The sequence below is a fragment of the Dendropsophus ebraccatus genome, chromosome 9 (genome assembly GCF_027789765.1).
Source record: "Dendropsophus ebraccatus isolate aDenEbr1 chromosome 9, aDenEbr1.pat, whole genome shotgun sequence".
Lineage (NCBI taxonomy): Eukaryota > Metazoa > Chordata > Amphibia > Anura > Hylidae > Dendropsophus > Dendropsophus ebraccatus.
Window position 1 is genome coordinate 81,078,576 of NC_091462.1, and position 25,505 is coordinate 81,104,080.

The following is a 25,505-nucleotide window of genomic DNA, read 5'->3' on the forward strand; positions in this document are numbered from 1 at the left end:
TAGGTGAAATACATTAATAAATACTGGAATAAATAATCTTATTAACATGTATTTTTTTTTTTAAGAATTAGTCATAGATTATGTAAATTTAGGCAGAATCTAATTTATATTATTTTTATTTATTTTTATTGTACTTAAAGGCTATTGACACCTTTAAACACCTTTTGTATATTGTTTTCCTCTGGGTCTTTACTAAAAATTTCACCCAGTTTCTCTTCTGAAGCAGGCATACTGTATGGCTATTGGTATGCTTTATTTTAAGACATATTGAAGGTTGTATCATCAATATAGTAAAACTATCTGGTTTAATTGTGTTAAACAGGGGGGACAATGTATTTAACTTAGACATGACATGAATTATGGTCTTTTTTACTGCTTTTCCTTAATTAAAGGGGAACTATGAGCAGGTTAGACAAATCTAACCTGCTGATATCTCCCTAGTGGGCACTGGGCACTAAGGATGAAGGTACATCTTTTACCTGCGTCCTCTGCGCCATTCCTGTGCTGTAAGCTATGAAATCTTCTGCCAGGTAAGCCATTAGGAGCACTAGGGGTGGGGCTACCACCTCCAAGCGCTGATTTGGCCTGCCCCTGGGAAGGATAGGCTGGTTGGGGGTGTGGTCAATGCCCTCCCTAAGCTACCCCTTCTAATGATTATCAATAGGGGAGGGGGGGGGTCTGGCTGGGATGGGCCAGATGGGTGCCTGGAAGAGGTAGCCCTGCCCCCAGTGCTCCTAATGGCTTACCGTGAGAGGATTTCAGAGTAAGCAGCACAAGAATGGCACTGGCGATGAAGATAACAGAATAACAGACATATCTTCATCGTCAGTGCTTTGTGTGCTATAACTAGATATTAGCAGGTTAGTTTTGTCTAAGCAGCTGATAGTTCCCCTTCAAGCAACTTTTTATTTGTTACACTTTTGTTCTTTGAAGTGGGAGAGGCCGTAGTCCTTTGCTACAGTATATTGCATTAAAAAGTCCCCTCTATTGATGGCGAGAATTACTAAAAATACTCAGAAAGTGTACATATACACCAGGTTGTCTAACAAATTTATTATGTTGTTTGATAAATTTGGCAACTTTGAACACTGTTGTCTATATGTAGTGTCTGACTGTGGATCCCTAGTAACTTTATCTGAGTTTTTGGACACATAGTTTCAACACCAGTACCTTAAAGGGAACCAATCAATCCCTGAGGGAATGTGACCTGGCCCCAGTACCTTATAGCAGCAGGGCACAGCTCTCCCACACTGTGCCCAGCAGTCTCTCGCAGGGCGGCAATTAATTCTTTGTCCTGTCTCCTGGTAACTAGACATGGGGTGGAGCTGCATAGACAGGTAGTCATGCTGCCTCCACCCCCTTGCGAGCTCATGCTTGATAATTAGCCAGAGCGCTGGGCTTCGAATTAAAGGAAATCTGTCACTATGTTTATGCTGCCCTACATAAGGGCAACATACACTAGTGACAGAAATGCTGAATAGATCAATGTATTACTTACATCATTTTGTTCAGTCATTCTCCTATCATGCAGAATTGGATTCTTGCCGTACCCCTCCCCCGGTCCTCCAGCTGCTGATAGACAGTTGCTGCCTATATATGGATAGATAACTGCCAATCATCAGCTGGTGGGTGCAGTTTTCTGCTTCTCATGAATATTGAGGACTACTGGGCTCATGCACATAATGGAGAGGACTACTTATTGTCCATATTATTCAGGAGGAAATCTGTGAATTAATTGCTCAGAACAATGTGAGTGATACATCATTCTGTTCAGCTTCTCTGTAACTACTTTATGCTACCCTTAGATATGACCGCATAAACCTACTGACAGAGTCTCTTTAAGTTTCCACCTCTTAGGTTGCCAATCAAGTGTTAGTGGCCGTGAGTTGCTGCAGCTCCGCCCCCATGCCTAATTACCATGAGCTGGAACAAGTATTAAACATGGATTTTTTTTCAGTGTCAGGCCACTAAACCAATCATTGACTAAGACTGGACACCCCGTGGCCAGTGATTGGCTGAACGGCCTGTAAGTACAGATACAGGTCAGAAGTGTTAGAGTTGGTTGTGAGGAGCAGGAAACACAGGGTAAAGATTGCTAGACACCTGGTATTACCTTACAGTTTATACATATTATTTTCCTTACAGTGATCAGTTCTTCAGCTGATCCTTGTCTTTATTACATGGAGCATTAATCTGCAGAATCAGCCTGATTTTGCAAATTATCGCAGTGTGTTATAGTGCCCTAAGTCTGCTGGTCAAGAGAACCAAGGTACTACTAGCTAGTGAAGATGTTAATAAAGAGCCTTGTTGCAATCAAGGACCATAATGGGCTTGTGACCAGGCCTAAACAATTAAGAGTGGCTACAGAGGCTACAAAAGTGAATCTACAACCTGCAGATGGCAGCTTTAGAAAAAGATCAAGAAACTTAAAGTAACAGGAGAATCCTGCCGACAGCTAGTCACTGAAGTAGCTTGTGCTCCTTTGGAGGAGAGTTACCTTCTGGGACTGTTACCTTAACCCTTATCTTGTGGCTAAACAAAGATTGACACAGGACTGAAGGAATTCTCATAACTTGCAAGTGAGGATAGGGTGTGCTCGTGCTTTATCCGCACAAAGGTTTGGATACCACATGTCAAGATTGTACATGGTATTGATCTTTTGGAAATTGGATTCATTGAGTGAGAAAATTGTTACCACCTTGTAAAAGAGAAGAAGTAAAGGAGAGATTGCTGTTCTAGTTATTTCCGTCATCTGCCTCTCTTGTATTCCTTTCCATCATTGACTATATCTGCTTACATTTTTCTACACCCTACAACATACCTGCTACAGCCCATACTTAAAACAGAGACTGTAACAAACAAGTTTCATCATAATCTGTGGCAAGACTATGGAACTGTATTGTCCAACCTTCCCACAGGTGTTCACTGACCATTGCAAGTGGTGTCCATCATATGTCCATCGTATCGTGCCCAATTACTTGTCCTTCTTTATTCAAGTTTTTCCAGCCAGAATGTTTGTGCATATCTGTTAACCCCTATTCTTACTAAGCCCCTTCCCCTTTGCCAGTGAGGCATTTTCAATAGTAAGGCTATGTTCACACTACGTAAGAGACCGGCCGTTCCGTGACGCCGGCCGGATCACAGAACGGCAGGTCTCTGGCTGGATCATCTCGGCCAGTACTTAGGTAACGGTCGTATGTTACTTTCGGCCGCAGAGCTCTGATGCGGGCTCATCAGAGCTTCCCATAGCCCACAGTGAAGCGAGCGGCCGGAGCCACTCGCCTTACAGTGTGAACTGACAGGGCTTTCTGCGGCCAGAATTCACTGAATTCAGGCCGCAGACAACTGACATGTCAGTTGTTTGTGGCGGCGTATGGGATCCTGGTCGGAGCATGTACGATCTGTGTACGCTCCGGCCGGGATCCCATAGAACAACAGGCATTGTTCCACCCGGTAAAAGTACGGCCGTTGTTGCCATCGGCAACAACGGACGTACTTTTACGCAGTGTGAACATAGCCTAAATCTGACTATGTGTTGACCGTGCAAACAACAGCTTGAGGCCATGTTCACACAGGGTATTAATATCGGCCATTGTTTGTCACGATGTGTGACACGCTCACCTGGCCGATACTGCAGTATCGGCTGGATGAACATCACTTTATTTTAATTAAAATACAGACACATTTGCCATAGACCACAGTATAAAGTACGCTGTCACTGTGAGCACAGGCTATTTTGTATGCCCACTGTTTACCAAACAGCGGCCGTACAAAATGGACCAGCCAATTATTTTGTGTGGCCACAGAGAACAACGGCCGTGGTGTATACTGTGTGTATACAGCACAGCCCTTGTTCTATACACGTCAATGCAATCGAGTATTGTTAGTTAACAACAGCCATTGTTGCAAGCTGCAACAACGGCCGTTGTTTTACTAACAAATACAGTGTCTTTCCAGGGGTACTCTGGAAAAAGAAATGTTGTCAAATCAACTGGTATCAGAAAGATTATATAGATTTGTGCATTACTTCTATTTAAAAAATCTCAAGTCTTTCAGTGCTTATCAGCTGCTGTATTCCCTGAAGGAAGTGCTGTTTTCTTTCCAGTCTGATATAGTTCTCTCTATTGCCCCCTCTGTCTGTGACAGGAATTGTCCAAAAGCAGAAAAAGTTTTCTATGGTGATTTACTATTACTCTGGACAGTTCCTGTCACAGACAGAAGTGGCAGCAGGGAGCACTGTGTCAGACAGGAAAGAATACACCACATCCTGCAGGACATACAACATACGATAAGTATTGGAAGGTTTGAGATTTATAAATAGAAGTTATTTAAAAATCTGTATAATTTTCTGATACTGGTTGATTTTTCTCTGGGAAAAAAAAAACCTTTAATGTACCCCTTTAAGATTCCCACAAAGCTATATTTACTTGGCTCTAGCAATAAAGAGCCTGTAATATATCCAAGGTCTCTCATGCTGTATGCTGTATACTGACAGTGATTATCTCGATGGTTGACATGGGTATATGAGCACATGATAACTGCAGTCAAGTAAACAAAGCCTTGTTGGGGGGATAGGACCACGAGCATTAGAAGTGCATGTGGTTAGTATAGCTTTAAAAGTGGAAGGCAAAGTTTTAAATCCTTAATTTAACATAGCCTTGTCTGGTTTTGTTGCATATGCCTATTGAAGTATAACTTCCAAGCTGCAATGCTAGATGTAGAAGAACAGAGCTGTTTCTTTAAGAGTTTACCTTTTTCTAAGCTAAAGGTATAGAAGATTTGTGTACCAAAGAAGTCAAGATGTGTCCACTCTCATCTTATCTCTAAACTGAATATATGTACAATATATATACAATCAGGTTGTGATCTTCTCTCAATATTTGTAAACAATATGTAAGTCTATCAGAGAACACACTGAGATTGTTATCTAAGCTTTCTCTAATGCTCTGGTAACAAGTTGGAATATTTTGGTGAAGGTTGTCATAAAAATTGTATTTCTTAATTTATCTAAGGAAAAGGTAAACCTGGACACATCTGTACCTGTTATGATTGCAGTGGCAGGTTGGGTTCTATTATGCAAGATATTATTCCTTCTGCGTCCATCATAAAGCATATCATGATGCATACATTTTCTTTTTTTTAATGTTTATCTAAGGAAAAGGTAAAGCTGGACACATCTGTACCAGTTATGTTTGCAGTGACAGGCTGGGTTCTATCATGCAAGATATTATCCCCTCTGCGTCCTTCATAAAGCATATCTTGATGCATACATTTTCTTTTTCTAAAATGTTTATCACTTTTGATAGCTCCACTTATTTATTGGTGGCCCCAACAGAGAATCAACAGGGGGTTCCAATGTGCTTTTTTTATTTGTTACCCCTCACTGTGCATCCACTGTCAAGTCAATGGATAAAACAGATGGAAACTACTATGACTAGTAGACTATGACTTATCCACATTTTTTGCCTATGTACTCCTTACTGAATACTTGTAAGATTGTGTTTCCTAAGGTTTGCAATAAAATGCCATCCTAATATCTTACCATGTTGTATAACAATTCCTGGGTCATTTGTAGCCTCATATCCACTTCTATGCATACACATCTAGGTGTGCTTATGTTTTTGAATGTGGGTCATATTCAGAATGCAGTTATAAATAGATAAATTACATTGGCTTTGATTCAAGGTGGAACACCTGATGTGACCTATTACCATGTATAAATAAATTCAAGGTCAGTACAAAGTATCAGCGGGGGAGCTTTTAATCCCACTGTCTGTATAGATCACAAAAAGACATCCCTTGAGATTAGAAGAAAGAATAGCCTTTTATATTAAAAGGAGGGAAGATATGGAATTCATTACCACAGGAGGCTGTGTTTGGAGATAAACTTAATATCTTCAAGAAATGGTTGGCTACCTTTTTAGTAAAGGAGGACGTACAAGGCTGTATCAATGTGATTTACACACAGGTGATGATGGCCTGGGAGGAAATCTAATTGCTTCTCTAGCATCAGCGATTGATAAATTTCACCTAGAATTCTCTGGCAGAGCCGCTGACCCAGTAATTTTTTATGGATTGTATACACGTAGAGCACAACAAAGAGACTTAAAGTGTATTGAAAAAGATGAATTTGTTGTTTTTGATGTTTTTGTCTCTGCTCCCAGGATACTGATGAGTCTTGGGAAATGACTCATCACTTTCATGATTTTAATATGTATATTCTTGTTTGATAGCCTTCCTAGAATATAAAAATAACTGATGCTGATGTTTGCTGATTGCTTTGCAGACCAACAATAGGGAATTTGGAATGCCCTATGCAGCCCTTGCACCTTCAGAACACCACTGCTAGTAGGGTATCTCTGATAACATCATATAACTTTGACAATTTGTGGAAAGACATCTAGTACTGACCCATATATCTGTCCACTTTATAGTAAAATTGTTCAATATACTTATGTTCAATACTTATGTTATACACTGAACATTTTACTATAAAGTGACCAAGCCTTTTAACTAAGATTGCATTTCTTTCCTCAGCCACTGATAGACTGTGTGGCCACCTCATTGTATCAAGAATAAGACTAGATAGTGCTGAGCAGTGGAACTAGGCACAGATTAATTTTAATTTTTACAAATTAAAATAAAAAAAACTGAGTGTGCTTCTATATGAAATTTTGTAAGTGTCCTTAGATTTCTATGGATGTTTATGGGAATGAGTATAACATTAATGTAAGCTGAGCAATTGCAGGGAAATTAAAATTCCCTAAATTGCTGTCAGTAGTTTTTGAGAACTGTGCTATAACTGGCATCCCTGTTTTTTTTATAAAATGGGAGTTTTCTTTTTTTGTATATTAAAGTTTAGCCCTGGCTGCACTTACTGTATGTCCAGCAAAGAAAATATAGCTTACATTATGGATGCATAATTGGCATAACAATGGTGCATGTTTTATCATAGAAGAAAAACTCTAAGGAGCACCCAAAATCCAAAATGACGAGACACTGATTGTCTAACAACATTAAAGGGGAACTCTTGGTAGGAAAAATTATATCTCTATATAATGCATTACCGCGCCTGTACAGTTCTGCTGGACTAGTAGGCGACTGACATCCAGGAAGTAAAGAAAACTGGCCTCTGTGCCATCCACTCCATCTCCTGCTGCCTCTACTGCCCCCCCCCCCCCCATTCCTCAGGAGACAGAAATCCTATGACCACTGTCTCAATTCAGTTTGTTCACTAAGCAGATACTGAATATGCAGACATGACAGGGGGCATGGCGTGGGCAGCAGGAGGCAGGGTATGGATGAGAGGGGGTGTATCACAGATGGGAGGCCAAGGGAGGGGCATAGGCAGGAGTGGGTGGGGTTACAGGTTGGGAAAAACAGGACGTTCTGAGCGTGCACCACAATGACTACTGGGAAATGTAGTCTGATAGCAGTGCATGGTAAAAGGAACAGCAAGAGATATGGAACAGGCAGAAAACAGTATCAGAGGAGTGGGACTATTTTAAAACCACATGAAGCGTGTAATGGGGAACATAGGTGAGAACCTTGCACTGGAAGGTTTTTTTTATATTATTTTTTAACAAGGCCACCTGGAGTTCCCCTTTACATGTAACTGTGGTAGAACAGTGTAGATCAGTTCAGCTGCTGCAAAACCTCCAGCTTGCCCTGATTGCTTGTATTTGTCAGGGCATACAAAGAATTATACCTTTAAGGAGCCATCAGTCTGGAACTACTACTTCCCTTCCCCCCACTAATATATTTTTCTATATTTAGCTGTTGCTTTAAAGGGAATATCCAAAAACATGACCACTTTACTCTCATCCTCAGTTTGGGTGTAGGGTTTTGCAGCTCAGTTCCACTGAAGTGAATGGAGCCAATTTGCAATACCACAAACAACCTGAGGGGTGGCACTGTTTTTGCAAAGAAGTATCTGTACTTTTTCTGATCCTGTATAACACTTTTGATGGCCTAATAGTCATTCCTGTCAATCACACAGTTCTATCCTCTACCTGGTCTCTCTTCTGTGTTGGCTTGCTCACTACTTCGTAAATTTTTCATGGGTGTTGCCTTTTTGTTGTTTTGAATCCCATAGGTTCAGAAAAGAAGCGTTTAAAACAATACTACACACAGGAAGCTTCAGCCTGGCGTCCTGCAGGGAATTCCCTTTATTTGTGTGTGCTTCATTGTAACCTTTATTTGGACCTACAACTGTATTATGAGCAATTCCCAGTACATACTAGCTAAATGGCAACACAGCCAAGATTGGCAAGAGAGCGCCTGGCAGCAAGGAATAATGGAAAGAACAGCATAGCAAGAAAGATTGTTTTACGTCTTTCACCGTGTGGTTGCTAAAAAAGATAACACTATGGGAACTGTTTTGATGGAAAATGCAATTTTTAACACATCAGTGCCTGGTTGTTTAGAGCATAGCTGCTGTATCAAAGGTACAGGAGACAGTCGCTCTTTAAAACATCTGCTATATGGAAATGACATGGGTGTCCACACTTGAATTAATGTAAAATGATAAATTAGGTCCACACGGGAAAATTTCCATTTGCCCATTTTTGATCTTAAATACTAGTATGGCATTTCAATAACCTGTCATGCTGCCGCTGAAGCGCTTCAGTGTGACAGCGCATGACAGGCAGGGAAATGCATTCAGTAATATAATGCGGTGCTAGTTTATAGCACAGTGTATTAGGATTTCATTCTGGTAGGAATGAAATCACATTTCTAGGTAAGATTAAATCTTGATAGCTGATCTATTGAATGGGGATTAATATGGCTTATAGGGTAACTTTTGAACAACTTCCCTCCATATAATAGCCTATATGATGTAAAACATTTTTGTAAATAAATTCATTTACCAAATATGACTCTTTACCAAAGAGAAAAGCTCTAAATTCTTGGCCACTAGGTATTTCATCTTCCTCTCATCTGCTGTTCACTGTTTGTTGTGTGTCTCTAGTAACAAAGAGACTAAGACAGAACACAGGAAGTGGGGCTGGGCTTAGCTAGTGCTATGGGCATGAGAGAGCAAGAGAGCAACTGTCTGCCTCCTTCAGATGATCCATGGCTTTCTTCTAATCGCTTATCACCCATTACATTCTGGGCAGCTGTCCCTTGTGTTCCTACTATTGAAAAACACTTATTGGGTCAGATGTTTGTTGGCTTTGGCTGATCCCTATGGAATGGCCCAATTATAATAAGATCACACAGTATGTCAATAGGCTGTAATCTTTGAGGTAAGCTGGCTGTAAGTGCCCAATTTTCCTTTAGTGGCACCACAAGGGAAATTAGAAACTACATAAAATAGTGGGTTTTGTGAGTGATGACAGGACAGTCCCTCTAGAATGAGAGACTACTGTACTTTGTAACTACTCTCAACTATCGAAAAGTGCATCTCACAGGCTAATCATGCTGTAAATCACTTTAACAACAAATTGTATTGCTTTATAAAAAAAGCAATAACTTTGATAATAATTTTGATTAAAAGTACTATACAGTACCATTAAATGCCCTAAGAACATTTTCTCCTGTCTGAACATTTGCCTTAACGATCCAGCCCATGTGCAGTGCTTACACAGGTGATGAATAGTAGAAAATCTGCCTGGAGCATTCCTAATGATGAAGAGGGTGGGGAGGAGGGACGGAGGGGTGGTGCAAAGTTAGGGCCCAGATACTCTAGGCCACGACCGTTTAACACAGGGCTGCCAGTGTTGTTTTTTAGGACAATAACTGCATCATCTGCCGAACGGACCCCAGGAAGATCTTGGATTAAAAGTAGCTATCTGAAGGTACAAGCGGTTTGGGGGGGGGGGGGGGTCAGATTGTGGGTACAGAGTCGCTTTAACAGACAGGCCTAGATTGCAGATACGTAGTCCAGATTCTCTTCATCTCCTGCACATAGCAGATGCTAAGCCCCTCCCCCACTTCCTGTAATTTGTCCTGTTCTGTCTATTATGAAGGACAAATTTCCCCTGAGTACAGGCAGTTGGCCAGTAAATACCAAAGAAAGTAATATCAGATGGGAAGTTTTGAAAATCTGTAAAGTTTGGTAAATTATTGCCAAAATCTAGTTTTGACAATAGACAAGGATAGGTGATTATGTGCTCTGGGGACACGATCATTTCATGGCCTTTAAATTAAATCCATTCATTTTATTGCCCCAGCTAATCATTGTGGACACTTAAATCATGGAAACTGGATTTTTATAAGTAACGTAAATCTTCTGATATGTGAAACATTTCCATCATTGACTCTACAGCTGAATATCAGAAGTCTGTTGTAGTCTTGTGTTTCATTTAAACATCCATGAGTCCAGACTCTCAGCACAGAGGCTCAGCAGGGGACACAGAGTGTGGTCCATAGTGTAATCCCAGCAGGAGATGGGCTACTGATCATACTTACAGGGGTTAGAAGCAGGCAGTACACTGCAGTTTTCTGCTGACACTTGTCTATATTTCCATGTATGTTTTTTAGGCTATGTTCACACTACATATATGTCAGGCCGCATATTTTTGCGGCCGGACATATATACGTGTTAAACTCCGGCCGGGAATTTACGCAAGTTGCGGCCGGCTACGTACGGACCGCGAACTTACGCCCGTAGTCTACTTACACTTCCCGAGCGCCCTACGTAGTGATCTGACAGCGGTCTTTTACTTGGAAATCTTCGCCTAGCCCCAGACACCCCACAGAACCTTTCGGTTCGGCACAAAAAGCTTGCAAAATGAAGAAATCACCACTACGTACGGGACCGCATGTTACGCTACGGCGTAAGTTAGGGCATTTTCGTCCTCAAACAATGGTCTGGTTAATTTTTTACGCCGTTGCGCACGATACGGGCGTAAGTTCGTACGTAGTGTGAACTGTGCAGCCGTACATCGTATACTTTCCATTGTACGCAAACTACGTAAGTCTCCGGCCGCTTATTCACGGAACGCGCTACGTCCGGAGACTTACGTACTGTGAACATAGCTTTAAAGTGTGTATGTAACTACGACTGCATGTTTTTATGGACATTAAAGTGTGTATGTAACTACGACTGCATATGCTCACACTACTTAAAACTACGGCCGCTGTTGCTGATGGCAACAATGGCCGTAGTTTTTGCGGGGTGGAACAATGCCTTAGTTTCAATGGGATCCCGGTCGGAGCGAATACTTATCGTATGCACTCCGGCCAGGATCCCGTACGGGGCCGGAAATAACTGACATGCCAGCTTTCTGCGGCCGCAATTCAATAAATTGCAGCCGTAGGAAACCCTGTCAGTTCACATTATGAAGCCAGCGGCTCCGGCTGCTTGCTTCATAATGTGCAGGTGGAAGCTCTGATGCGGGCGCGTGCTGGCCGCGATGATCCGGGCAGTGACCGGCCGTTCCGTGACCCGGCCGGAGTCACGTAACGGCCGGATGTTCACGTTGTGTAAACATAGCCTAAAGTGTGTATGTAACTATGACTGCATGTTTTTATGGACATGTGTGTATATCTGGAGACAACAGTAGGGGGAAAGTGGCCATGTTTTTGTAGCGCTGGATAATCCCTTTAAATAAGTTGGGTGGCTGCTGAAAGAGTCCACTAGCATGAGGGGGTGTACTTCGTCTGAAACTCCATTTAAAGTGAATTTGTCATCTGAAATTCGGGTAAGCTGTTAGGTCAAGGAGACACATGGTACCTTTCATATATCTGTCTGTGCTTCCATAATATAGAAAACTGCTTTCATTCTCGAGTTCAAAATGTCAAAGAGGTGTTCACAAGCGCAAAAGGGCTGAGTGAAGTAATGCCCTCTGACCCTTCTCCCCATCCCTATGCCTATTTGATTGACAGCTGAAATCCAAGCCCCGCTTCCAAATCTTCCACCTGTGCATCTGTATGCACAGTGCAGCAATAAGATTTGGCAGCAGGACTTTGGAAGCGCTGGGAGCTGATAGTCAACCAAGCATGGAAAGAGATAGGAGGGAGGAGGTGTCACATCGCTCAGCACTGTAAGGGCTTGGGAACCCCCCTGTAACACTTTTCACTAGAGAATATTAACTAGAAGCACAGATGGATATATGAAAGGCACCATGTGTCCCCTTGCACTAACACCTATATAACAGTGTCAGCGGTTTGGAACACAAATTAAGGCCATGTTCAGGCAGCGTATTGGACCGGCCATTCCGTGACCTGGCTGGGTCATAGAGCGGCCGGTCTCTGCAAAGATCATCGCGACCAGATGATCTTTCCTGCTGCAGAGTTCTGATGCGGGTGCATCAGCGCGCGCCGCAACAGAACTCCCCATAGCACACTATCGAGCGAGCGGCCGGAGCCACTTGCTTCATAGTGTGCACTGACAGGGTTTCCTACAGCCGCTATTCACTGAATGCCGGCCGCAGAAAAATTACATTGCAGTTGTTTGCGGCGCTGCAAGAGATCCCGGCCGGAGCATATACTGTGTGTATACGCTCCGGCCAGGATCCTATACAAAACTATGCAACATAGCTTTCTGTCAAAAGAAAGGCCGTACTTTTACGTTGTGTGAACATAGCCTAAAGTAGTATTTACATGTCATAATAACATCCCATAAATTCTTGGACCGCATACGCTCTGCATTTAATTACTGGAGGCTATGGAAGTTGGATGCAGCCTTTGCAGCCAAATGCAGAGTTTGGGTTTGGACGGACCCGAGCATGCTCGAGGTTCGCTCATCTCTACTGTATAGAAATGTGCGCACATGTACTTATCTATATAAGAGGATGAAAAGAATTTGGCACTCACCATCTGGATCTCCACTTCACTGCAATATTAGTCCATAGCTCTAGGAGACACAAATACAAGCACCACTACTTATGGACAGCGTGGTTCCAGCTTATATAGTTTTGTCAGCAGGACATATCATTGTGCACACACGTGTGTAGTGCTGGTTCTTTTCTCTTTGTGAGTGACTTACGTATTTACCTACTAGTATGAATTTTTGAGCGGTGGATAATATTGCGCAGCTGTTCCTTGGGGTCATAGAGGAACTTGTGACATTATCTTGATTCTTAAATAAAAATGATGTATTTCTAATACATAACTTTGACTCACTGAAGGTTTAAAGGGAGTTTTCTAAAGGTTTTAAAAAGTTTGGTCTCTTTTACCCCAGAAACAGCATCATTTAGGTTTATGAGCTATGTCTGATATTGCCGCTCATTTATGTTCACTGGGTTGAAGGGTAATACTATAGAAGTAGGGACATGTCTGCCATAAGGTGGGATGAATATCCCAGCATTGGCCAGAGTCCTTGATGGGCAAGATGTTCTATTGAGTGGCCGTAAATCTTACTAACATCATTTCCTACACACCGCTGACCTCATTGACCCAATGATCTACAAATCATGACTGGACACAGATATGGAAGGCAAGACAGTCAGGAGTGGAATGCAGTAACTATTTGGGAAGTGTTTGACTATTGTATACAGGTATACAGTACACTTTGTTGCTACTGTTAAAGGCTGTAAATTTTCTGTATGCAAGCCTTCTTAATTATGAATGTTGGTGGGTAGGGGGGCATTTCAGCTTTAGACAAGGCCATGGATATGACTGCAGCTATTTTTTGACAATTCAACTATGGGAAAATAGAAATGCATACTTTATTTCACTAAAATATATTTTAATAAATTACATTGCTCATTAAAAAAATCTAAATTCATGAATATTTTAATCCTTTCTCAGATAATATAATTTGTACAATTTGTAAGGTAATGATAAGGGATCAATGAATGGCTACTAATACAGTCCTGTATCGTATATATTGCTGTATTGTATCATAACCTGCCTGTTATTCAGATGCCTAGAAGTATGGATCAGCTTACACAAGCTACTCTGTATTATGAGAAAATACAGCTGTATTATTTCTCACATTTTGCATATAAAGTCTGAAGAGAAAACCACATTGAGGCAATCGGAAAGCTTTATGATTCAGAAAAATAGCTCATCAGGAAATTAGTGTTTTGGTATACTTGAAATTATTCGGTTTATTTTACATGAGCTTTGAAAGGTCTGGACTAAAATAATGATGAACATTTTCTATCGTGTTTTTTGATAAGCTTTGGATTTGATTGTACGTAGGTGGAAATAAAAAGGTTCCTCTCCATTCTTCCAGATTGGGCCATGCATTAATATTGATGAGTTTATCAGCTTTCACAGGGGAAAGAAGCTTTTTTGTTTATTTAGAAAAAGCATCAGAGGAGGAGACTATTAAACTCCAAACCATCGGAAACAAGTTTATTTAATTCCATTTTCTTGATCATATTTGATATTTGATTGATTCCAATGGCTTATAGTTAAATGAGACCCTTTAATATGAGACAATCCATTAATGTAACAATATTACTATTGAATTTTCCACAAAATGATTACATAAAGGGCCTTTTACAAGGGTAAATTAGTGGCTAATTATTGCCCAATATAAGGGTGCTCTGAGGGTATGTTCACACGCCTTGATGTTTCATTGCGTTAGCGGAGTGAAGGACAGCTGGACAGAAAATAAGTGATTAATTACTGCAATAAAGTGATGCAGTAACACAATGAAATGATACAGTAATGCAATGGAATGATCAATTACTGCAATTAAAGGATGCATTCACCTTGAATTATTTATTGTGTTACTGCATGTGTGAACACAGCCTTACACAGTGAAGTTTGGTGGTGCAATTATGAAACCAAAGTCAGGTGTAGACCATAATAACCTAACTAAAATAAAGAACAAAGGCATGTCATTGTCTACCCTTTTTTTCTTCCTAAATCAATTCCACACCAGGGGTGTACAGTACAGAAAGTTTGTGGGTTACAGGAAGTTAGGATATGTGTTAATAATTAAGTATCCCCACAATGTCTTCTTCATACATTCAGTTTAAACAGTTAAAGGAGAAGTCCGGTCACCCTGTTTATTTTTATTTTTTTAAAGGCAGGGGCATGGGGGAAATTAACAAAGAGTATTAACTCACCTCTCCCAGTGCCTCTTCAGCACCGGATCACTGCTCCGGGACCCCAGCCAGGCTCTGGGATCGCCAGTGCTGCATACATTATGACGGCTGGTGGACTGGCAGCTCAGCTAGTCAGTGACTGGGGCGGGATGACACTGCAGTCACTGATTGGCTGAGCGGGCTGTCCGTCAGTTGGTACAGTTTTTTCCGCCTAATCATGATGTCATCAAAACTAGAGGAAAAATGCCTTCCATTTGGGGGTCCCGAGGCCGGTACCACTGCTCACCACGGGCACGGGAGAAATAAGTTAGGACTTGTTATTACATTGCTCCCTGCCCCTGCTGGCTGCCCTCTTTTTGAAAATGACAGGACTTCTCCTTTAAGTTAATATAGATAAAACTTAACTCTTTATAGGTGTTGCACAAGACTGATAAAATTAAATTAATAAATGTACCTACAGCTCCACAGCTTTGTCTGTAGCATTTATACAGCTAAAAGAAATGAACATGTAGGTTACAGAGTCTAAGCTGTCATCTGCTGAGTGGTTACTCAGAGTGACCAATTGACTACCATATGATAAGCCTGCACTAATTCCAACAGTTGACCCATTTATTCCCTGAGGAACCAAGTGTCATCTTCTTTGGGAAATGTGTCGGGAGACCCAGAAGAGGATAGGGTGGGAGATTAAACCCACAAACCAGGAAACAGTTGGATAGAAGACAGCTCTGATATTGTGACAGAACACATTCTTAAACTAGGAAATGAGCAGCAGAGTAAAAAAAAAAAAATATAGGTTGAAAATTGGAAAAAAACAAAACAAAACACTTCTACACATTTTATATTTTATTCTTTCACTCTCACAGTATTGCTAATGTGAAAAGGTCAAAATTGAGTACAGTCCAGTAAATTTAATAACTAACTAAAATAATCAAAGAATCAAAAGGAAAATTACCCAATTCCTTAAAGAGGACCTGTCACCCCCCTTGCCGGGGTGACAGGCTCCCGACCCTCAGCTAGATCCCTATATACTGACCTCATCCCGCCGAGTCCTGGAGCCGGTCCTGGGACGAAGATACCCTGGTCAGAAACCGGCGCTCGCGCTGTGGAGATAGGTCCGGCGTCCATAGAGAATGAATGGAGCCGGACTCATCTCTGCAGCGCCATTAATTCTCTATGGACGCCGGACCTATCTCCACAGCACGCGTGCCGGCTTCTGACCGGGATATCTCCGTCCCAGGACCAGCTCCGGGAGTGGGACTCGGCGGGTTGAGGTCAGTATAAGGTGATCTAGCTGGGGTCGGGAGACTGTCACCCAGTCACGGGAGGTGACAGGTCTCCTTTAACTGGATATGTTTTAGGATATGATCATTGGCCTAAAAGATCAACTTGACGAAAATTTCAGATCTGACTACCTAAATAGAATAATATTGCTCATTTCCCAGTGGGTTGTACATTATAAATTATTTTGTAAACCTGTATTTGGTGTTGTGTCATAGATTTTACTCTACTAAAAAAAAAACTCAACTACTTACCTCATAGTGGAAATCGGCAGCATTCCCCAGTTATATGACAACAGGCACCTGGTACTAATAGAGATCTGAAAATGGTTTTGTTCTGTAAGTGTATAACTTACTATCATCTAATGCCATTTACCATCCAGTAGGCTTTATTTGAAGTGTTACAACCTACAGCAATTCTAAATACATGGTGATTAGGTAAGTGCATATAATTACAAAATTGCCACGATTGCGTTCCCAATGCACATTCTGCTCGAGCAATTAGTACTAATTGGCAAAACAGATAACTTCATTTTCTCAATGAGATGCAGAAAACTAATGTTTAAATGTTTTTTTCTAGTAAATCACTTATAGAAATGTTGACATTAATTTCCAATTACAGGGTAAGATGTATCTACAACATTTTAACAATTATGTTGTGTGACAAAGAATTTTAACTTAATGCACTCTAAGGCTATGTTCAGACTACGTATGAGACCGGCCGTTCCGTGACCCCGGCCGGGTCACGGAACGGCCGGTCTCTGGCCGGGTGATCTTTCCAGCCGTGGAGCTCTGATGCAGGCGCATCAGAGCTTACCATAGCACACAGTGAAGCAAGCGGCCGGAGCCGCTCACTTTACTGTGTGAACTGACAGGTCTTTCTGCGGCCGGAATTCACTGAATTCTGGCCGCAGAAAACTGACATGTCAGTTATTTGCGGGGCCGCACAGATCCCAGCCGGAGCGCATACGATGTGTGTACGCTCCGGCCGGGATCCCATTGCTTAATAGGCTGTGTTCCGCTGCACAAACAACAGCAACAACGGCCGTAGTTTTACGTAGTGTGAACATAGCCTAAAAATGTAGAAGGTAATGAAGTAAAGAAATAGTAAACTTTTTGACTGGGAGACAGATTTACCAACCAAAAGTTTGGAAAAAACTGTGTGAATAATGCTTCACAAAGTATAATGACCTCCATGTTGGTCTCTTGGTCACTGTTGTTTTAAAAAAGTTTTAAATAAAGTTGTAGTGCAAAAGAATTTCAGGAACTTTGTAATATGTTCTGTCTAAAAAACGTGTTTCTTTCATCGCTTTCAAAATGTCTTTCTTCTCCCCCTGGTATGTGTTTAGAGAAAAGGGACTAAACTCCATCTATTTATTACAAGATAGATTAGGTGCTTAAAGGGGCGGGCCACTTTATAGTAAAATTGCTCAGTGTACAGTATTAGAAACTGTACTCACTGTATATACAGACAGTAGCTCCCTGTGTACCCCATAGAGCTAAAATCAGACTCTCCTCCTCCAAGCTAGGCTGTCCTGCTCTTTGGTGAGTCTGTCCATAAGATTGCTGACATGGAGGAGCATGTGATCATGCCCGCCTCCCAATATCCAACATAGGCATATACAGGCTCAGTGTTGTACACTTGAAGGTGGGGCATGATCACATGATCTTTTATGTTGGCCATCTTATGGACAGACTTACCACAGAGCAGGACAGCACAGCCTGGGGAAAGGGAGTCTATGAGGTACACAGCGAGCTGCTGTCCGTAAGTGCGGTGAGTACAGTTACTAGGACTGTACACTGAACTATTTTACTATAAAGTGGCCAAATCCTTTAATGAAAGATCAGATTAAATGCTGCCCATATTCTACACACTAATGTTATTTTGTAAGAACTTGTCTGAAACTGTTGTTAAGCCTTCAATGTGTTTGCTGTGATGGCTCCTAAGGCAGAGGTGTAGCTAGGCTCTCCTGCACCCGAGGCAAAGATTCAATTTGGCGCAACCCCCCCCCTTCCTTGCGTGCGCAGTAAGCACAGGGGGGCCCACGTTGTCCCTTCACTGTTCGTATATATATATATATATATATATATATATATATATATATATATCATCTCTACTGGCAGCACTAGTGTGGTGTTCACAATATGGGATACATAATGTCATATTTACTGTACCTGGCATGTTTTTATGAAGAATGATTATCAGGAAGCTCTGGGCTTAATCAGCATTTTTTTAAGTACTTCCATTTTTCCCTTTTAAAATTTGTTCTCTAAGTACCTTAACGGAGGCGCCATTGTCTCCGTTCCTTGCTGTCTGTACCTGTGAATTAGGAGGCGAAGCTTCCTGATCTATCACCAGTGTGACACCCAGTGTAATGTGATTTTATGGTGCCGTCTCCTAATGCACAGGTACGCTCTGCAGTATTGTTGATTGAACCTCGGGAAATCCTAGGTTCGATCAAACTCTAACATTCACGAATCTGCCACATTAAATTGCTGATGCCTTCCCGGTCCGTGGGGAAGGAGGAGAGTGCCCGGGTACCTATTACCTAGGCTGAATCCTAGAATTCCAGGTGGTACCCGGGCACTCTCCTCCTTCCCCAGGGACCAGGCAGGCATCAGCAATCTAATGCGGCAGGTTTGTGAATGTTCGAGTTCGATCGAACCTAGGATTTCCCAAGGTTCGATCTACTCCACTCAGCAACAGAGACACCAGCAGCAATACCTCCAATAAGGTATTCCATCACCAAATTAAAAATAGAAATAATTTAGAAAAATGACTTGTATTGTGGTCGCTGTATATACAGATACAGGTGCTTTATAGGGAACCTTGGCTCTCCAGCTGTTGCAAAACTACAACTCCCATCATACATGGACAGTCAAAGCTAAAACTTTGGCTTTCCAGACATGATGGGAGTTGTAGTTCTGCAACAACTGGAGAGCCAAGGTTCCCTACCTCTGCAGATAGTAGGTGAGGTTTATATAGATGTGATATATATTTGGAGAGGGCAGTTATTAAGGGGTTAAGTATATAATAATGTACAACCAGACCCCTAAATAGACACTGGACACTCTCTTGTGTGTCTCCCCCCATCCCAGACTGGTGTCACCCTGTACCCCCATGCCCCCCTCCCCAGACTGGGCACCCTTTACCCCCTCCCCAGACTGGGCACCCCTGATTGTCCTCCCCTTTCTACACATCTGTATTTTCTTTCTTCCTCCTCCATAGTGCAGTGTACATACAGGACCTGCGGTGACATCACAGTCACATGTCAAGGTCCTTCACCATCTACAGTAACTTTGCTGTACTGTCTCCTGGCTGCTGTTTAGCCCTAATTTGCGCAAAATCTCGGTAAAAACACAGCGATTCTGTGCAAATTATAGCTAACCAGCAGCCAGGAGACAGGACAGTATGGGAAATAGTTCTTTTGATCAAGTTAAAATCGTCTCCTGTCTCCCCACACTGACAGAGGGCAAGACACTTCCAGGCTGCCTCATCCACTGTAATCCTTCTCTCTCTGCTTCCTGTGATGGTGCCCCCCCTGGTCTCTGTGCTTCGGGCAGCTGCCCCCTGCCCCCCCCCCCCTCCCTACGGCCCTGCCTAAGGTGACAGCTCCACACATTTACTGTTCTCATGGTAAAGAAGGCTTGTTGCCTCCAGAAATTGAACCTTTTTTTTTCTCCAGGCAGAGGCAGTGTCCCTTTGTCTTTGTGGGGGCTTTACAGCATCTTTTCCCCATGTTTCTTGTTGGGGCCATCTATAAACTTAAATAAGTTAACAACTTCTCTCCCTCTTCTCGAGATAAGATAACTTTTAATCTTTCCTCATAACTAAGATGCTCCATTCCCCTTATTAGTTTAGTTGCCCGTCTTTGTACCTTTTCCAGCTCTAGGACATCCTTTCTATGAATCCATGCCTATTTTAATGCATGACAATATCCTGCTGGCCTTAGAAGCAGCTGACTGACATTGTGTGCTGTTCTGTGAGTACACCCAGATCCTTTTCTATCAGTGACTCTTCCAGAGTAACTCCCCCCAGGACATATGATGCATGTGGGTTATTAGTACCCAGGTGCAGAACTTTACATTTATCCACATTGAACCCAATTTGGCAAGTGAATGCCCAAACACTCTGTTTGTCCAAGTCCACTTGTAATTTATGCACATCTTTCATAGATTTTACTGTACTACAAATCTTGGTGTCATCCAACATAGAAATAACACTAGTCTGTGATCTCTAATGAGCTGATTGCACCGTGGATACCAGGAGGATATCTTATCCTTTTTGACAACTAGGTAGTCAGACACAGGAACATGGCTTGTTCTACACTCTTATATTCTATAAAGGCTGGAGAACGCCTTTAGGCTATGTTCACACAACTGTCCGGGATGATCTGTGCAGAGACCGGCCGTTCCGTCACAGAACAGCCGATCCCTGCACAGATCATCCCGGCCAGTACTGGCCGGATGATCTTTATGGCCGTAGAGTTGTGATGCAGGCGCATCAGCGCGCGCCCGCATCAGAACTCCCCATAGGACACAATGAAGCAAGTGGCTGTAGCCGCTCGCTTCATTGTGTGAACTGACAGGGTTTCCTACGGCCGCAATTCACTGAATTGCCGCCGCAGAAAACTGACATGTCAGTTCTTTGTGGCGCCGCACGGGATCCCGGCTGGAGCGTATACCATGCGTATATGCTCCGGCCAGGATCCCATAGAAAAATATGCTATGTTCCCCTCCGCACAAAGTATTTTCTACTTTTTGTTGTAGAGAATACATTTTATCAATTCCTATTGATTTAGGAATTGATTTAAAACAATTGATTAAAGGACAATAAAAAAACATTCTATACATCATAATGTTCCAAAGCAACATGTAAAATAAGGGAAAGGAGGATGGAAAACATACACCAGATCAGAGGGACCAGGGAGGAGGAGGAAAGCAGCTACTTTTATCCTTATTTCAAACACCACACTGCCAGAAGGGATTGATCAAAACCTAGAAATACAGTGCTTGTACCAGAAGGCACCTGCACTAGTTCTTATAGTGCCCTAAAAGCCTTTTAGTACTGCTTCTAGAATAATACATTTTTTATTACATGATCTAATAAAGTTATGTTTTAAACCATTTAATCCTTCTCCTCTTGTGTTCCAATAGCCCCTTTCTCCCTTTATACTGCACATGTTGTATATGCACTTATACTGGAAAGGGATTTTTCTACATTTCATGTTTACTTTTTTGAAGTGACGGTATGATGGTGTTGATCAGTTATGGTATGATGGTGTTATCTAGTTATGGCATGGTGTTGTGATTCAGTTACTACATGGTAGTATTATCCCATCACAGCATGGCGGTGTTACTCCGTTATAGAATGTTGGCATTATCCCGTCACAGTATTTGCAGCACACTTAAAGAAATAACCCTGGGGCTCACCTTACATCGATGCAGAAAATATGCACATCCATCCTTACTTGCATTGTTAACTTTGTTATCATTGAACGTGCAACATGTATCTTCAGATGGTCAAAAAGATTGTTTAGGAACCTATAAGAAATCAATCCTAGTGGCGAGTTATGTGATGTCAGGTACACATTGTTTCATTGTGCCTGGGTATATCAGTCTGGGTATATAAGGGCATCCTCTGGCCCAGTCCAATTCTGCCCTTATAAACAACTGCAGTATACTACTCTGCCTGTAAAAGAGTTACAGAGAGTTTGGGCTTGAGGGTTAAATACAAAATTATATGAAGAATTCGCAGTTTTGCAGCAGCCAAATGTTAATGTTAAAGGAGAAAATTGGAGGCACTCACTGCTGGAATTCTTCTTTATTTTAGGATACAAAACATAAAACTGGAGTGGTTGGCAGACGGTGAAGATGCTGATCAACACTTTCCTGTGTTGTCTGGCGTCTCCCCCACCTGCTAACCGCTTTGGATTTATGTTTTTTTTATCCTGAAATAAAAAAAGACTTCCAGCGGTGAGTGCCTCCGATTTTTTTTCTTTAATATTGGACTTCTTTGCACACTGCCTTTTCCGGTCAGGAAGAGAACCCCGCTATTTATTTGGTTTACTGCCTCCAGTCCTAAGTTTACACTGTGCGCAGGTAGTGCCAGTCCACTGTGTCTCCAAGTATTCATATTAATATTTAAAGGTGTTATCCCATCAATCATTCTCATACCAGATGTCTTGAAATATGGTAAGTAGCTGCTTTAAAGCAGTTTTTATTGTTTCTAGCTTATAAAATATCTTTTGAGCCATTTCTTTCTTTTTTTTTTTTTTTTTTTTTTGCTTTAGGTGTCTTTCCTAAACAATCTATGCCAATTTAAGAGCTCTGGGTGTCATAAATTAGTCTCCAACCCCCTCTGGCAGCTGATGTCCTTTTCAGAAGGAGTCTTGTCAGCTGTGCTGCCATGCCAATAGAGATGAGCGAACTTTTCAAAAGTTCGTTCCTACCGGACTTCCGGATTTTTTAAAAAAGTTCGGTTCAACCGGATTTCGGATTTCTTCGGATTTCATTGTTTAAAGCATCTATATGATACGGGGGCAGTGTATTTGGTTGAATTTAGGGCTCTACGTGTCAGTAACATCAAAATCTTTTTAATATCTCAAAGACTTTAATAGACTTAAATAGACTTTAATATTCACCATTACAGGGTCTATGCAGGAAAAAGGTCACAAATGCAGTGAAGGAGCAGCAGTAGTCTTGGAGGCCAGTGGAGGTCCAGCAATAGTCATTTGAGGCAAGTACAGAAGCAGCAGCAGTCATTGGAGGCCAGTGGAGGTCCAGCAATAGTCATTTGAGGCCAGTACAGGAGCCTCAGCAGTGAACATGGAGGCCGCTCCTCTTAAAGCTTTACCGACGTGACACAGGGGGTGGGCTAGTGCAACATCCCTGCTGATTGGATGTGTTCCGGGCATCATGGGAAAGCGCTTTTCCCACCCGGAACACTTCCTGCTTTCTAAAATAGCGGCTGCCATTTTAGAAAGCAAGAAAAATCCAACCAGACTCGGATATTTGGGAAAATCCGACCCGGATCCCATATCGGCCGAACCGGTTCGCTCATCTCTACATGCCACTGCTAAGGCGCTGGTATGTTCCTAACTGCTCTCCGATGAACAGGGGATAACTATACAGAACACACCCAGTAATTAGCTCACTAGGTGGACGTGCATATTGCTATATACTTTGAACACCAAGTGACGCCATAGTACTGAATTTAAGTAAATGTCATGACTCCTCATTGTATAGTATGTAAATGGCAAACATTGTTAATGTTTTATGAACTATACAATGGATATATTAAATAATGAAACAATCCCTTTAAACTGCGAATTCTAATAATAATATAATTTAGTATTTGAAAATTTTTTCACTAACATTTTATATTATATTCCTTTCTGTTGGTAAAACAGCAAGGCGAGTTTTTATGTAATGTACGTATGTCATCATCCTGGCACATCTATCCATGGATGGATTTACACTCATTAGTTAATGCTCTTAAATATTACTGTTCTTCTATCAGCAAAGTAAGTGTGTCAGGACTAAAGACCACAGCACAATTCAGAGATCTTCAAAAATCTTCTGAGCCCGGGGTGGCTGCTACTTACCCCTAAAAGACCAGTCCTTTGTATAAAATAGTTTGATTCATTGTGACTCATGTGTCAAGTTGTGTTGAGTTTTATTAAATCATGAAATGTGGCTTATTGAAATAACGTAATACAATTTGACAGATGCATTGTTTTGTGTTAGGAATATAAAAAATTACGTTTGCCTATGAAATTGGGTCAGAACAAATTACGTGAATGATGGCAAATATTAGATAATGTCTACTTGTCAAAACAAGAATGCGCTATTTGTGATTTTATTACATTTTAATTACAATCTCCTCACTCCTTTATATCATTATGCCGTTTATCGCTTGGATCTCACAATAATAGAGACAAAGCTTTCATCTGTTATTTATCACACATATGCAAATGCATTAGTATCATGGGTGTAACTATAGCCATAGCAGACATAGCACCTGCTATGGGGCCCACTGGCTGAGGGGCCCGTTCAAGAGTACATTGAACATTTTTGTTTAGGTTAATGGCTTTCTCCTATCTTAGCAATATGTGTGGGTTCTCTAATATATGGCCCCATTATTTACACCTTTGGTTATTGCTACTTTTGCTGCTGTCTCAGTTTCTTCTCTTTATGTATTGAGGTTCTGTCAGGATAGGTCAGGGCACACACAGGTGACACAGAGACAAGTGACGCTGACCCACGCCCACTTTCCCTGCCTATTTGCCTCAACATGTCCTAGACAACACAGGACAACTTGGAGATGTTCCCTACACTCATATAGTTGGAACAGGACACAAGAGAAATATAAAACAAACAAGACAATTACGAGACTAGGACAAATATCAGCAAGCTAAGGTCAAACCAGAAGAAGCAGATACTAGTACAAAGTCGCTAGGCAATAAACAATCAATGAGGCAAACCAGAGACCAAAAAAACAGAGGACAAAAATACAGACCAAGTAAGGAGACAAACACGTAGTCTGGGACACAAGCCAAGGTCAGGTTACATTTATCAAGATAGCAAATCCCAGGGTAGGAAGCGAGTATAGGCACACTAAGTATACACTATAGGAGACATCAGACATAGTGAGTGACTGGGTTTTAATGGAAATCAGGTCCTGATCTTAGAGGTGATTGGAGCAGACAGACAGGATAATAGGGCTATCAATTGTATGTATAAATTTGGAGTTACAAATTTGAATAAAACTCTGATATGGAAAAGGGGTTTAAAGATGCCCAGTAAATGTGGATCATGACGGCCCTGTGATGACACATGCTTAACTTATCAAGTGGATCCTCTGGTAGATAGAACTGATGGCAAAGCTGTAGACTCTAGAGGTGTAGACATGTAGCAAAAGATATGATTTGGAGGAAATCACTTCCTATATGAACAATTCTAACAAAGTTGATAAACAAATAACTGTTTGAAAAGTACTAAATACGTCATCAGGGGATCCATTGCTGTCAAATACTCCTTCATTGCAAATATCCACTTCCTGGTCCTCATCTCACCTTGACCCGCAAAAAATGCCCACACAGCCATTTCTTGGCCATGACGGTGACCCACCAAAGCCACTGATTGGCGGAGCAGGCGTTGTGTATTTTAACTGGTACCAGGAAACAGTGGACAGCCTTCAACTGTAAGGCTACGTTCACATGTAGCAAAAGTGGAGGCATTCTGCGGCGCAATGCTGCCAGCCTCCCTGTCATAA

The 25,505-nt window shown here is 41.7% G+C and overlaps 1 protein-coding gene across 1 annotated transcript in view; it reads left to right on the forward strand.

Annotated features, from left to right (window-relative positions):
* Nucleotides 1–25,505, forward strand: part of SHISA9 (shisa family member 9) — a 266,177-nt gene that overhangs the window by 40,978 nt on the left and 199,694 nt on the right. The window lies entirely within an intron of this gene.